This window comes from Hydra vulgaris, chromosome 11 (assembly GCF_038396675.1).
Source record: "Hydra vulgaris chromosome 11, alternate assembly HydraT2T_AEP".
In the NCBI taxonomy this organism is placed as follows: Eukaryota; Metazoa; Cnidaria; class Hydrozoa; order Anthoathecata; family Hydridae; genus Hydra; species Hydra vulgaris.
In genome coordinates, this window is record NC_088930.1 from 56505001 (window position 1) to 56520000 (window position 15000).

General features: G+C 28.5%; 1 protein-coding gene and 1 long non-coding RNA gene across 4 annotated transcripts in view; one reads left to right on the forward strand and one right to left on the reverse strand.

Moving 5' to 3' along the window:
- The window catches only part of LOC136086778 (adhesion G protein-coupled receptor L4-like), a 141017-nt gene that overhangs the window by 26756 nt on the left and 99261 nt on the right, over positions 1-15000 (reverse strand). The window lies entirely within an intron of this gene.
- Positions 7766-8751, forward strand: LOC136086776 (uncharacterized). The gene is made up of 2 exons (XR_010641583.1): positions 7766-8294; positions 8431-8751. It is a non-coding gene; the product is annotated as an uncharacterized LOC136086776 (long non-coding RNA).

Below are 15000 nucleotides of genomic sequence, written 5' to 3' on the forward strand. Positions count from 1 at the left end.
AATTCGCAGATCTACTACAGGTGCAGATAGTTTTACAGGAGAAGGTTAAAACAAATTCATCACAATGGTATCCCATAGAGTAAGTTATGCGCTATTAAATCAAACAAGCAATATTATTACAAAATAATAAATATATACCAATCAAATGATAATACAAATTGTAATACCTGTTTAAAGCCTTATATCTTACAAGCTTAATTGAAAAAGAAAAACACACACACATACACACACACACATATATATATATATATAAATATATATATATATATATATATATATTTATATATATATATAGATAGATATCTGATGAATCTTTGTTGATGAAACACAGTGTCAAATAGAAAAAAATTTTGTTAAGTGATTTTCTACTAATATATATATATATATATATATATATAATATATATATATATATATATATATATATATATATATATATATGTGTGTGTGTGTGTAAATGTGTGTGTATATATATATATATATACACACACATAATATGTGTGTTTGTATATATATATATATATATATATATATATATATATATATATATATATATATATATATATATATATATATATATATATATATATATATATATATATATATTATATATATATATATATATATATATATATATATATATATATTTATTCTGAAATCTCTTTAAAATATAAACATTGATAGTATAAAAATATTTCAATAACAGTTTGCTTTAATATTTCATTTTGCTTTGCTTCTACAGCCATTTCAATTACCTTATTAGAAACAATAGAGCAAGTTTTAAGAATAATATCATTTGTGTGATGACAACTTTTTTTGCATTGTCAATTGCAGAAGTGCATTCAAGACAATTGCATTTCTATTTTGTGATGTAAATGCATCAGTAAAAATTATGACATCTTTTGGTGATCCATCAATGAATTTATTCAAATAATTAACAGAAAATAAAGTGTAAGTTTATGCCTTTAAATCAGTTGTTGTTTCATCAAACCAATAACACTTTACTTTATTAGTCCCAAGATTGTATATTGTAAAATTATAAACCATCAGTTTTGTTTTAAAATACAATGCATCGGGTGTCAAGTACATATTTTGAAGCAGTGAAACTATGTCAAGGACATAATTTTACTGCTTGTAAATCAGCAGTGATAACGTGAATTGTTCCATTTTTTGCAGCTATATTGTCTAAAGCTTTTTCCTGTCTAGCTAAATCTTTCTGTGATACATGTTGTTGATACTCTTCCTATGTAATATTTCCTGTTTTATATAAACAACATAAATCTCATGCATCTTTCTTTAGTTGTTACTTGCTGTTAGTTGTTATTTAGTTACAAAGCTATGTTTTCATCTTTCAAAACATCTTCAAATAGTTTTCTGGAAACCACTCTTTGTCCATTTTACATGTATATATTATGTAGATTAAACTGCTACTTCGGGTTCCAAAATTCTTTCATGAAAATAATTGTTATTGCTCTCTATTGATTGAATGAAAGCCATCTAGTCAACACTTGTTATTCCAGAGATTGGATTGTTATTTAGATCAGTAACAGAATCATCTACTAAAAAGTCAAAAGTTGGTAATTCACTTGATGAACTATTGTTTTCAGTACGTACAAACACCCCCCAAAAATATGGTAAATTGTCAGTCATTTTCTTTAAAGCTTTCAATGTCATAACTTGATGTGTTTTATCTTCTTGACAAGGGTTTGCTATTATTGCCATTTTAATCTTTAATAATCTAAAAAAAAAAATTAGCTATATAAAAATAGAAAAAATATACATAATGATTTACATATATTGGTGATATTTTTATATAAGAAATAAATTTATTTAAACTGGCTAACATACAAAATGTTCACCTTACAATCACCTTAATATTGTAAGGTGAACCCTACTTATGACATTAAGATGAAAATTTTAATTGAAAATTTTTAAAAATACTAATTTTATTTAAAATTATTTAAATGGTAATATTAACAAAACTAACAGACTCCCATAATATTTAATTCAAAAGTAGGAAAACTAATCCTTTACAAGAGATATACTCCTTCAATTATATAGATAGTAAAAATAAATAAATAAAAAAGTAGTAATAATCTTAAATTGGTTACATTTGTCAGATACACAGTATTATCCAATGCTAGTTACGGTGGTTTGCACTATCCCCCAGGATATATATATATATATATATATATATATATATATATATATATATATATATATATATATATATATATATATATATATATATATATATATATATATATATATATATATATATATATATATAGATAGAATAATAATAATAATAATAATAATAATAATATTATATAAATGGTATCATCAGTGAACTATGCCACCTTAAAGGTGAGAATTTCAAGGAGATCATTAATGTAAACTAAAAGAAGTGCAGGCCAAGGATAGAAACTTGAGGAAACCCCGAGGTTATAGGAAATGAAGAAGAGTGCAGTCCATCAAGGATAACTATTATACTGCGATTGGTAAAAAGGATTCAATAATCTTAGAGATGTTACCTGATAAAACGCAAGAAGAGAGCTTATGGAGAAAACCAGCATCCCAAACTTTATTAAAGGCTTTAGAAATTTCAAGTGCAATAGCCTTAGACTCTCCACATCTATCTAATGCATAATAAAACCTATCAGTTTTTACGGTTAACAAATCAGCAGTAGAACAAGAAGATCAAAACCCATATAGGTTATCAGAAAGTAAAGAAGATCGAAACCCATGTTGATGATTAGAAAGTTGTTAATTAAGAGTAAAAGACCTTGCTTATGAAAGGAAGAAGACTAATGGGATGGTAGTTAGACAAGTCAGATCACTCTCCAGAATTATTTAAAATAGGAATAACAAATGCTACTTTCCAGCACACTGGAAAACAAGACTCTAATAAGCACTTGTTAAATAATTTTGAAAGTTTAGGCGCCAGCTCTGGATAATAATTTTGCAAGACTATAACAAGTATGTTGTCTGAACCACAAGCACAAGAAGAAGAATTTAAGCACGAAATCACTTAAGATACAGAAGCTGGAGTGACACGAATGTCAAGCAATGGATCAACCTATTTGTTGGCTACATCAGGTAATTAGTGGAATCAGGAGTTGAGACTGATGAAAAGGTGACTTAAGGTGAGGTAACAAAATTTGTAGCAAGCAAGAGACTTATTTCTCCGCGCAGCGACCTTGTTTGTGTTTTGGAGTTATAGAATTGAAGAGGGTTATAACCACAATTAGGTCACCTTTTCGTCTGTAGTGGCATTCTTGGTCTTGGGGAAGTAATTTAACATAAAAAAAGAAATCATTTGTCAGCAGCAAGACAAAAAATTTCTAACCAAGGTCTATCACAAAAATAATCACGGAAAGAGTCCCAGTCATTTTAAAGGTAGTTGTAAGAGAGGTTGATGATAGGGGAATTCTGATGATGAAGAAGAATAAGATAATAGTTTTAGAGAGATCAAACCGTGATCAGAAGCACCTAAAAGTGAATGGAGTGCAGTCTTGAGATAAAGAAAAGCAATATAGAACAAAGAGAAAGGTAATAGAGTGAAGTGTTGCTAAACAAAAGCACATAAAATAATAGTCTGTGGATCAAACCTTGTTTACGATTAAATGGGAGAATTCTTATGAAAGTAAATACTCAGGCCAAACATGTAACTATTGAAGTCTTTATGAAATAAAGGAAAACAACCACCAACATTAAGATCACAAGATGAAATAGCTGACTCAAATTACTCTTACAAAGAACAAGTAAGTCTGGTGAACTTTGCAAGAGATAAGAATCAACAGAAGAATAAATACTTCCAAGACCACAACTATTAGTGAATGATAGATTTAAAGAACTTGGTGATGATGGTTTTTTGTGTTTTATTGTTTTTGATACTTATATCATTTTTTAAATTTGTTAAAGAATTTCACTCAAAGCACGGATAGTACTTCACTCATAGCACAGATAGTACACAATTCTATAGTCCAAGAAATAGCCTCTTTACTACAAAAGGCTCCAAAAGCGGCCTCGACGATGCACACCAAAAGCACGAATAGGGACACCATTCATGTACAACATGGCTTTGTTAGTCAGGGTGTGAAATATAAGTCCACTGACATTTCACAGCTGTTGATGGAATTAGCTTCTCTGAAAGCTACCACAGAGTTCTGGAATCCTGACTGCCAGCAGACCTCAAATCCATAAAACTGATTTTTAGAGCCTATACCCAATACCCTATTTAGGAGATAATAGAATGAGTTGCTTAGTCATAAAAACAGAGACACAAGCAAAACCCATGCAATAAGTCAAAATGATCAAGCATTCGACATCCTAAACTAGAAACAATGTATTATAAATACATATGTGCCAGCCTAATAGATAAAGAAGGGGTGCAAAGCTGGTCAACAGATAGAATCTGTTTATTCTTCAAGTCCTTGCCTAGGAGGCCTTCTACAAGACAGTAGCTGGATGTAGTTAACACCTTCCAAAGATGAGAACTTTTATTGAGACACTATCTCTAGCCTTTACTCAATAAAGGGTCCCAAAGCAGGGGATTTTTAAGCTGAAGTTTGTTTCTCCCAGATTTTTCTCTCAAAATGCAAACCCTACAAAGCAGTAGGGCATCGGGGAGGTAGTACTAGGTTAAGTGATACCAGTAGCAGGGTGGTCATGATGATCCTGAACTCGACCTGACCTATAAAGATATAGAGAAAAGTTGTTGAAAATGCACCTGACCTAACCAATATTTCAGGTTCAGGAAAGTTGTTAATTTAATAGTTATGACGACTAGTTCGAGGGGTTATTACCTAAAACATCCTGAAGAGACTCCAGTAACTACTCAGATGCCACAAGATGGCATGCCATCAGAGTTAGTTCTGCTTATCCATCATGCCTTAGTTCTGGATTATTATAATTATTATATATATATATATATATATATATATATATATATATATATATATATATATATATATATACATACATATATATATATACATACATACATATATATATATATATATATATATATATATATATATATATATATATAATATATACATATATATATATATACATAAATATATATATATATATATATATACATATATATATATAAATATATATATATATATATATATATATATATATATATATATATAGATCTATAGTTTGTTGTCTTTGGGAAGAGCGAAAGGAAAAAAGTGATTCTTACGCCAACACATACGTCACTTTTAATTAGTTTTGACTTTCAACCAACATTTGTGTGTTGGACGAAAGTAAAAACCATTAATTTAATTACAAATAAATCGTTTTTTAAAAAAACCACAAAAACGCAAATTTATTTGACCAGAATGTTTTAAAAACATTCTGAATGTTTTTAACAATATAAACAATGTTTTTATTTTTTATTTTTTTTAATAAAATTTTGTTATTTTTAACTTTTTTAATAAAATGTTTTATTTTTATTTTTTTTTACTGTAAATCATGTGCGGAGTGTTGCTACATCGACTATCTTATAGCCTGACTCGCAAGGGAGTGCTGCTACATTGACTGACAAATAGCCTGACTCGCAAGGGAGTGCTGCTACATCGACTGACAAAAAGCCTGACCTGTAAGGGAGTGCTGCTACATCTACTATCTTTTAGCCTGACCCGCAAGGGAGTGTTGCTACATCAACTGAGGGTTTGGTTGGTTATATATATATATATATATATATATATATATATATATATATATATATATATATATATATATATATATATATATATTAATATTAAAATTTTTATTAATATTATTATTATTTATATTATTATAATAATAATAATTATTATTATTAATGATATTTATATATATTATATTATAACTATAACTTATATTTTTATTCTTTATATTATTATTGTAATTATTATTTTAGCACTACCTTTAGTCACCAACAGATGATAAGGAGGTGCTATTTTTGTTTGATAAAAAAAAAAATTATTATATTTCTTGAAGTTTTGCTTTAAATATAGCAATTTAGAGTGATTCAAAAGAAAAAGTCTTTGTGGCTTTAAAAAATTATTACTATATACCTAACAATTAATGAGGGGAATGGGTAATAAATAATTGTCATAAAATTAATGTGGCAGTTGTGTAGTGGTAGAGTGCTTACCTCTTAAGCAAGAAGTTTTGAGTTCTCACGGCTGTTTCACTCAATATAAAAACAAGCGTGACGAGTTTATCAAAAAAAAAACGGAACGGCTTCTTGAAAAAATTTCCGCATAAAAAGTATAAAAATTCACAAACTTTAAATTAATAGTAACTTTTTTATATAAATGCTTTCATCTTGCAATTAAAAAAATAAAAAAGATCCATCTTTCTTTGTTAAATAAATATTTACATTAATTGGTATAAAAATAAATATTGCCAAAATATTTTTAATAATTTAGAACCACTTTTCTAATTTTCGCATATTTTCCGAAAAACGTGAGTTGGGCCAACTAAGATTTCATAACATAGCTTTGTGCTTGATATTTGAAATTTGGAACACTTAACCCTAAATGTCCATTCTATCAGATTTCTGGGTCATCCTAGATAATTTTTTACAAAAAGACTATTTTTAAAGCATTTATATTTTATAATTGATCGTTTTAAATGCAAAACGTAACTTTTTTGATGGATGACGTAAGTTAATGAAATTTCAACCTTTTATGCAAATGAAAATAAAAAAATTATTTTACGTGCCTTCAGCTAAGTTATGAAATATGTTTTCAAAAATGTCATGTTTTACAACTAATCTTGTTAGTTTTAGGCGTACATTTGTGTTGACGTTTTTTTGCAATGACATAACCTTTATGCGTTACGTCCCAAACTATTTATTAACGAATATTCTCCAAACAACTGTTTCGGCGAGTCAATTTTTGAAGTATAAAAGTAAACAAAGTTACGCGGAATTTTTCTCTTTGGATTATCAAACTAATATCAGATAAGTTGTTAAATCCACTTTTATCTAGTGCATATATTTGTTAATTAATATTATTTTATTTGTTTTTATTATATTTATTAATAAGTCAATATTATTTTGATAACAATGTATTCAACTGAGAGGGAAATTCTAAAACAACATATTGGATGGAAAAATGGTTGGGAAGATAGGTGTAACTTTCCTTTTGTTAAGCAATTAATTAGGACAGATAAGATCAGTAACAATGTCATTTCCATTTTAATGACAGTCTTTAAAATAAGAGGTGATTTATTTCGTTTTATGAGTTTTCTTCTGCCAATTGATTTTGATATGCCTAGTAATGACGAGTTTGATAAAATGTGCCTAAAGTTAAAACGCCAAAAAAAAAATATAAAAAAAAATTTTAAAGCTACAAAAAACGAAGAATTTTTTAAAATGCAACTGTTGCAAGCTCCACCCAAAAAAAAAAAAAAATCAGCAGATGCAGATGACTTTTTCATTTTAAATAACAGTCAGGAGCTACTGAATCAAATTGATCAATTAACTTCTGAAAATAAAACAAATATGGAGCAAATAGAAAAATTTAAAATGCAAGTATTTAAGTTGGAAGCTGAAATTACAGATTTAAATTCTAAAAATAGGGCTCTCAACACACATTGTAACTCATTAAGTTCACAATTAGAGACTATGAGTATTAGGCTAATTACTGAGCTTCATCAATATATAAATTTATTTGCTATTGAGTTTCATGCTTGCTTTCCAAATGAAAGTATCACACAAAAAATGCATGAACTTATTATTAATGTGCCACTATTTGTAAAATTCCATAAAACTATTTGGTTGTTAAGTGAAGAGGAGGGAGAGTGTTTGCATAATAGCGTAAATAAGGAATTAAGACAGTTGCATTCAGTAAGAAATCAGGAGCAGAAGCTGCATCTTGTTTTAAAACGCTTTGAATTGCACAGCAAAGCTGATAGGAAGCTTCAAGACTTTAAGGTGAGAAAGTGTGTTGTGTGTTCTGAGCGTGGAGAAAATTCATTTTATAGACAAGGTCTTTGTCTTGTTTGTGGTCATCAAATTTAGTTAAAATATTTAAAAAATTAAAAACAACAACAACAAAAAAAAACTATTTACAAGTAAGATAAATTATATGAGATCTTTAATTTATTTATAAGATAATTTTATTCTGTTCTAATATTTGTGTAATGTTAGTTTAAAATATTATTTTTTAATATATTGATTTTATATAATAGGTAGGTGCCCATTCTGTTCCTATCTTCAGAAGTTATTTATACCTATGCAATACCTTCGCTCAGGTTAAAGAATGGAATACTAGTCTTGCATCAAATGTATGTAAAAATCTAGCTTTTATATATTAACTTGTGATCAGAGCAACTGGTATGTTGGTTGGGTATGATCTTGTATGTTTGTGCATTTTATTTAAAAAATGTATTGTCCTTCATTATATGTAACATTTTTTTATAGATATATTACATATCCATTCGATGTTTATCACCAGAAGTTAGTTCTACCTTTGTAGTACCTCTGCTCTACATACCTCCTCGCTGGTTAAAGAATGGAATATAAATCTCATATCAAATTGGTGTAAAAATTTAGTTCAACAAATTAAGAATTTGTAAACGTTATCAAAATTTTGAGTGGAGCAATTGTTTTTCTGGTTTAGCATGAGTATGAATATGATATCAATTGGATGTACAAAGATAGTTTACTACTTAAAGAACCTATCAGTAAACCAACTGATTATAAAACAGTTTTTAATGGGAATAAAAACAAATTTTCAAAAGATTTCAATTAGCTATTTGTACATTCAAACACTTTATTTACTGAGAGAAGAGACTATAGATTAAAGTGCTATAAAATAATTCTACTACCAAAAGCAAGGTTAATTCAAAAACTTAAACTCAAATTTGGTCGTGAATTATTTTATTAGACTTGGTGAGTGTTTATTTATTAACAACTTAACACCATATTATTAGAACTGTATGCACAGAAAAAAATAAATGCTTAAGCTTTAAATGTTTTGACTAAATATTCCAAAATCGAAATCTGGCTTTATTTTGCAATGCAATGAATTTATTGGCTTAGGAAAATAAGTTTCTAAAACAAGAACTCCTAGGTTTAAAAATGTAATCTTTTAACAGCTAATCCCCCTTTTAACTACATTTTTCATAACTTTGCGAAAAGTACGGTTTACTTTCAGACCTCAATAAAGTCTGTTTTAGCTATCCTTAAACAATTAAGTAAGGTTTTTTTGTTTTTATAATGGTCAAACAATGGGTATATTTGAGAATAACTATCAGAAATAAATTTTTCTGATTTTTTTTTGATAAAAAGTAACATCAAATTACTTGAATTCAGCCAACTTCATCATTTGTCGCATTTTTTTTAAACTTAAAGAAGTTTTTTTACTAATGCATTAAATGTCGTAAGATGAAACATTTTATTGGTGTTTTTATTCTTTTTACAAAACAAAATTATCTTTAATATTTTAAAAGTTATAGAAGTTTTAGTGACACCCCTCAAGTCAATATTTTCAAAAAATAACAAGAAGCCGTTCAGCTCGGTTTGAAACAGCCATGTTCTATCCCCACCACATCCCTGGAAGTACTGCACTCGACTTGTTTCTCCGTGCAGCGACCTTGTTCAACAATGTTTGTGTTTCAAAGTTATAATTATATATATACTTATACATATTTATATATATATATATATGCATGTGTGTATATTTATATATATATGAATATATATATATATATATATATATATATATATATATATATATATATATATATATATATATATATATATATATGAATAAATATATATATATATATATGAATAAATATATATATATATGCGGTAGTGGTGTAGTGGTAGAGCCCTTGCTTCATAAGCGAGAGTTTTCGAGTTTGATCCCCACTACGCCCCTGGTAGAACTGTGCTCAACTTGTTTCTCCTCGCAGTGACCTTGTTTGTCAAGGATTGTGTTTCTGAGTTATAGAGTTAAAAGAGGGTTATAACCACAATTAATTAGCCTCCTCTTCTGTAGTGGCCTTCTTGGCTTTGAGGAGTTAAATTAACATATTTATATATATATATATATATATATATATATATATATATATATATAAATAATACATATATATAAAAAGGGCTTGAAATAAGATCATTCTTAAAATAATGAGCTTAAAAAAATGATCATTCGCTCATTCTTTCAGAGAATTTCATTTAATGTAAAGCACTTGTGCATTAAAATTATTTTATATATATGCGTGGAAGCAAATAATATTTTAAAAGGTTGTTAAAGCGAAAAGTTGAAAAGGGAAAATGTGAAAGACAACTTTTTCTTCATTCTTTTAACAAAAAAGCCTAATTTTTATCTTTGAAAAGTTGTAAATAATTAATAACCTTATTATTAATAATTTAAATCATTATTTTATCAACAATTTTATATTTTTATATTATATTTTTATATTATATTTTTAATTTTACTACTTTAAGTATATTAAAATATATATTAAACCGTTTTTATTTTAAAAAATTTTATTAGTTAATTAATGCTAATAGAAACCAGTAACTTTTTGTTTTAACGTTTTTGGCTTTAACAACCTTGGACCTTTTAAAGTTATATTTATTTTGATTTACTGAATGGATAAAGTACATCACAGTAAATTTACATATAAGCTTAATCAAAACAACCAGTTGAGTTACTACGGTAACTTACAGTTACTAAAATATTAACTTTACCAATTAAATTAATTTACTTAATATACTCAAAGACTCGCTAAAGTTAGTCATACAAATGTTTATATCTATTTATATCTGATATCTTGATAAAAAATTTATATCTACTTATATCTTATATCTTGTTTAAATATAATAAAAGCTTTTAACTAAAAATTATTTTAACAAAAATTGTCGAATAGAATATGAAAACGTGACACCATTTTTTTATATTTTCATTTTATTAGAAGCGATATTAAAAATAAATATAAAAAAGAAATCTATTTGAACAGAAGAATTTTAGTTTTTTAAGTCTCTTATTCAAATACACAAGCCTCTTCAACGGTAGCTCTCAGCCTTGGGGAGGTAAATTATAAATTAAAAAAAAACATAACTTTGCAATTGAAATTTAAAATTTAAAAAAATTAGAGAATTTATAAAGAATTTGAAGAAACTAGGGAGAATGAGAAAGAAAGTTTTTTTTGTGTAATTCGTAATACTTGTAATTGTTGTGATATATTTAGATTTTGTTTCCTGAAAATAGTCTTAAAAGTAGAAACATTCTATAGCAAACATTAAACCAGTGATAGCTAAAGTTAAAATAAAAATTAAATTATAAAAAAATTAAATTAATAAATTATTTTACTTCTGTTTAAAGAAATTTTTTTCTAAAAAAATTATTTAAGCATATTCTTAAAGTTAAGGAAAATAATTCGATTTATTAAGCCAAATTTTTTTGTTTCACTTTTTATTGGAAAACAATTTAAATAAAAACTTAATTATACTTTAATTCTTAATTCAAGAAACAATAAATTATAAAAACGTGGTATTTAATGTTTTTTTGCTTTGATCTTAATCGATTGGTCTATAGATTATAGGCTTTTATGGTCTATAGGCATATTTTTGTGTAAATATGACGTTTTATGGCAATAATGTTTTCATTTATTATTTAGAACAAATTGATTTATTTACTTTGTTTTATTTTAAACGGGTTTTATGTTATTAAGTTTATAAACTGTATAAAACAGCACAAAACAGTGTCACAAAGTTGTTTCACACCAACACCAAGCTCTTTATATTTTTAAAACAACTTTGCAGTTTGTTTTTTTATTGTTTTAGAGCTTTTTACAAAAACAATTTTTTTTTTTCACGATTAGATTTTTTTTGCATTAACTTGAGCCCTGATATATATATATATATATATATATAATATATATATATATATATATATATATATATATATATATATATATATATATTATATATATATATATAAAGCCCTCGGAACTAGAGTCGGCACTTCGTAATGCCGCCCTGAGAGTGTTTGAGGTCAGCAAAAAACTGCCAACCTTGTTTATATGTCTTATGGTAAGACCTTTGTTTCAATTTTTTTTTGACGACCTGATACCGACCTCTGAATGATTGATGTTGGCAAATTATTTCCAACCTCATTTTTCCTAATTCCGAGGGTTGTAAATAGATAACATATATGTGTGTATGTATATATATATATATATATATATATATATATATATATATATAATAAATATATAATATATATATATAATATATATATATATATATATATATATATATATATATATATATATATCTATATATATAGACAATATTTTAGGCTATCAACAAAAAAAAGGAAGCGGTCTAAAGGCAAAAAAAATGGACATACACCAATTACACCAATTACAATTACATGGACATACACCAATTACAAATACAAAAAAAAAATGGACATACACCAAAAAAGCACATACACAAATTGAAAAAGGCATTTGATCATCATCACGGTGTTTCACAAAGTCAAGTAGCTCAAAGATTCAATTGTGATCAATCGTATATATCTAAAATTCTTAAAAACAAGACAAATATTAGATATAAAAAGAAGAAAAAGATTCCACATCGAAGCGAAAACCAACTAGCTCAAATCAAACCTTAGTGTTGGCATATACTTTCGAATCAAACCTTTGTGTCGAATCAAACCTTTGTGCTCGAATCAAATCTTTGTGTGGGCATATATTTACAGGTCAGGTCAGGTTATCCTGCTACTAGTAACATGTAACCCAGTACAATCTACTTCATGTCCTGCTGCCTTGTAGGATACGCCTTTTGAGGCACAGGCTATAAGATACCAACTCCGACTTAAAACTCCCCCTGCCTCGGGGCTCGTGGTTGAGTAAAGGCTAGAGATGGTGTCTCGATAAAAATACTCACCTAGGGCAGATGTTAAATGTATCCGGCTACTGTCTTATAGAAAGCCTCCTAGGCAAAGACTTAAGGGGTAAACAGATTCTACCTGTTGACCAGCCTCGCATCCCTTTTTCATCTATTAGGCTGGCACAGACGTATTTTTAATACATTGTTTCCAGTTTAGGATGTTAAATGCTGGATCTTCTTGACTCAATGCATGGGTTTTGCTTGTGTCTCTGTTTTTATGACTAGGCAACTCATTCTATTATCTCCTAATGAGGGTACAGCTCTAAAACTCAGTTTTATGGTTCTGAGGCTGGCTGGTAGTCAGGTTTCCCGAACTCTGTGGTAGCTCTCAGAGAGGCTGATTCCATCAATAGCTGAAAAATATCAAAGTATTAACAGTGCCATGTTGTGCATGGATGGTGTCCCTGTTTCTACTTTTGGTGCGCATTGCAGAGGCCACATTCGGAGCCCTTTGTTACTGCTTAGGGTTTATTAATAGTAATGAGGCCATTGCTTGGGCTATTAAACAGTGTTCTGAGTACTATTTATGCTTTGAGTAAAGTTCCTCAATCTAATGTTAAAATGAATAAGTATCAAAAACTATAAAACACAAAAAACCATCATCATCACCAAGTCCTCTAAACCTATCATTCACTAATATTCGTGGTCTTTGAAGTAACTTTTCTTCTGTTAAGTCTTATCTCTTGCAAAGTTCACCAGACCTACTTGCTCTTTGTGAAACTAATTTGAGTTTGGCTGTCTCATCTTGCGTTGATGGTTATCTTCCTTTAGTTCGTAAAGACTCCAATAGTCACATGCTTGGCCTGGGCATTTACATTCGTAAGAATTCACCCATTTGTCGTGAAACTAGGTTTGAATCCAAAGACTATTCTTTCATGTGCTTTCGTTTAGCACCAATTTACTCTATCTTTCTATTTGTTCTATATCGCTTTCCTTTATCTCAAGATGGCTCTCTTTTTGATGTTATTTCTGATCATATCGACCAAGCCCTCTCTCTTTATCCATCAGCCAATAGAGTTGTTGTTGGTGACTTTAATGCTCACCACTCTGAATGGCTTGGCTCTAGTTTCAGTGATTCTGCAGGCATAAAAGCCCACAATTTTTGCCTTTCTCAATCCCTAACTCAAATAGTCAACTTTCCAACTCGCTTTCCTGACAACCCTAATCATTTACCTTCTCTACTCTACTTATGTCTTGTTTTTGATCCTAGTCAGTGCTTAGTTTCTCCACATTTAACCTTAGGTGCTTCTAATCACAGTTTGATCTCTCTAAAACTAATATCACATTCTTCTTTATCACCTAAATTGCCCTATTATTGTACTAAATGTGCATCTTACACAACTTCGTCGATTCAGGCTGGCATGGAATCTTTTGTTTCCTATCAACGATTCCAGGTCAAGCCTCACTCATTCTTCACACTGTGCTGCTGTGATTGCACATCAAAACCTTTACTTCCATATTTATCAGCAAAACAATTCTCCAGAAAACAGATGCATGTTTATTGCTGCTAGAAACCATTGTAAAAAAGTTTTGTCTAACACCAAAGCCCGCTATTCTTAGGTCATGACATCACGTATCTTATCTCAAAAAATAGACTCTCGAGACTTCTGGAGAATCTGTAATAGTATTAATAATAAGGGCAAATCTTTAGTTCCACCTCTCTTGTATGGTTCAGACTTTGTCATCTTACCTAAAGACAAAGCTGAATTGTTTGCTTAAAACTTTTCATCAATATCATCTCTTGATTCCACTAGTTGCGTTCTACCTGATATTGCCAACAAACAGGTTGATCCATTGCTTGATATTTGTATCACTCAAGCTTCCGTATCTTAGTGATATCCTGCCCAGACTCTACAGTTTGTGGCCCGGACAACATACCTGTTATTATCTTGCAGAAGTGTTCTCCAGAGCTTTACTCTCAAAACTATTCAACGAGTGCTTATTAGAGTCTTGTTTTCCAGCCTGCTGGAAAGCGGCATCTGTTATCCCTATTTTCAATAATTCTGGAGAGTAATCTGATTTGTCTAACTACCGTCCCATTAGTCTTCTTCCTATCAAAAGTAAAGTGAATCTTTAATT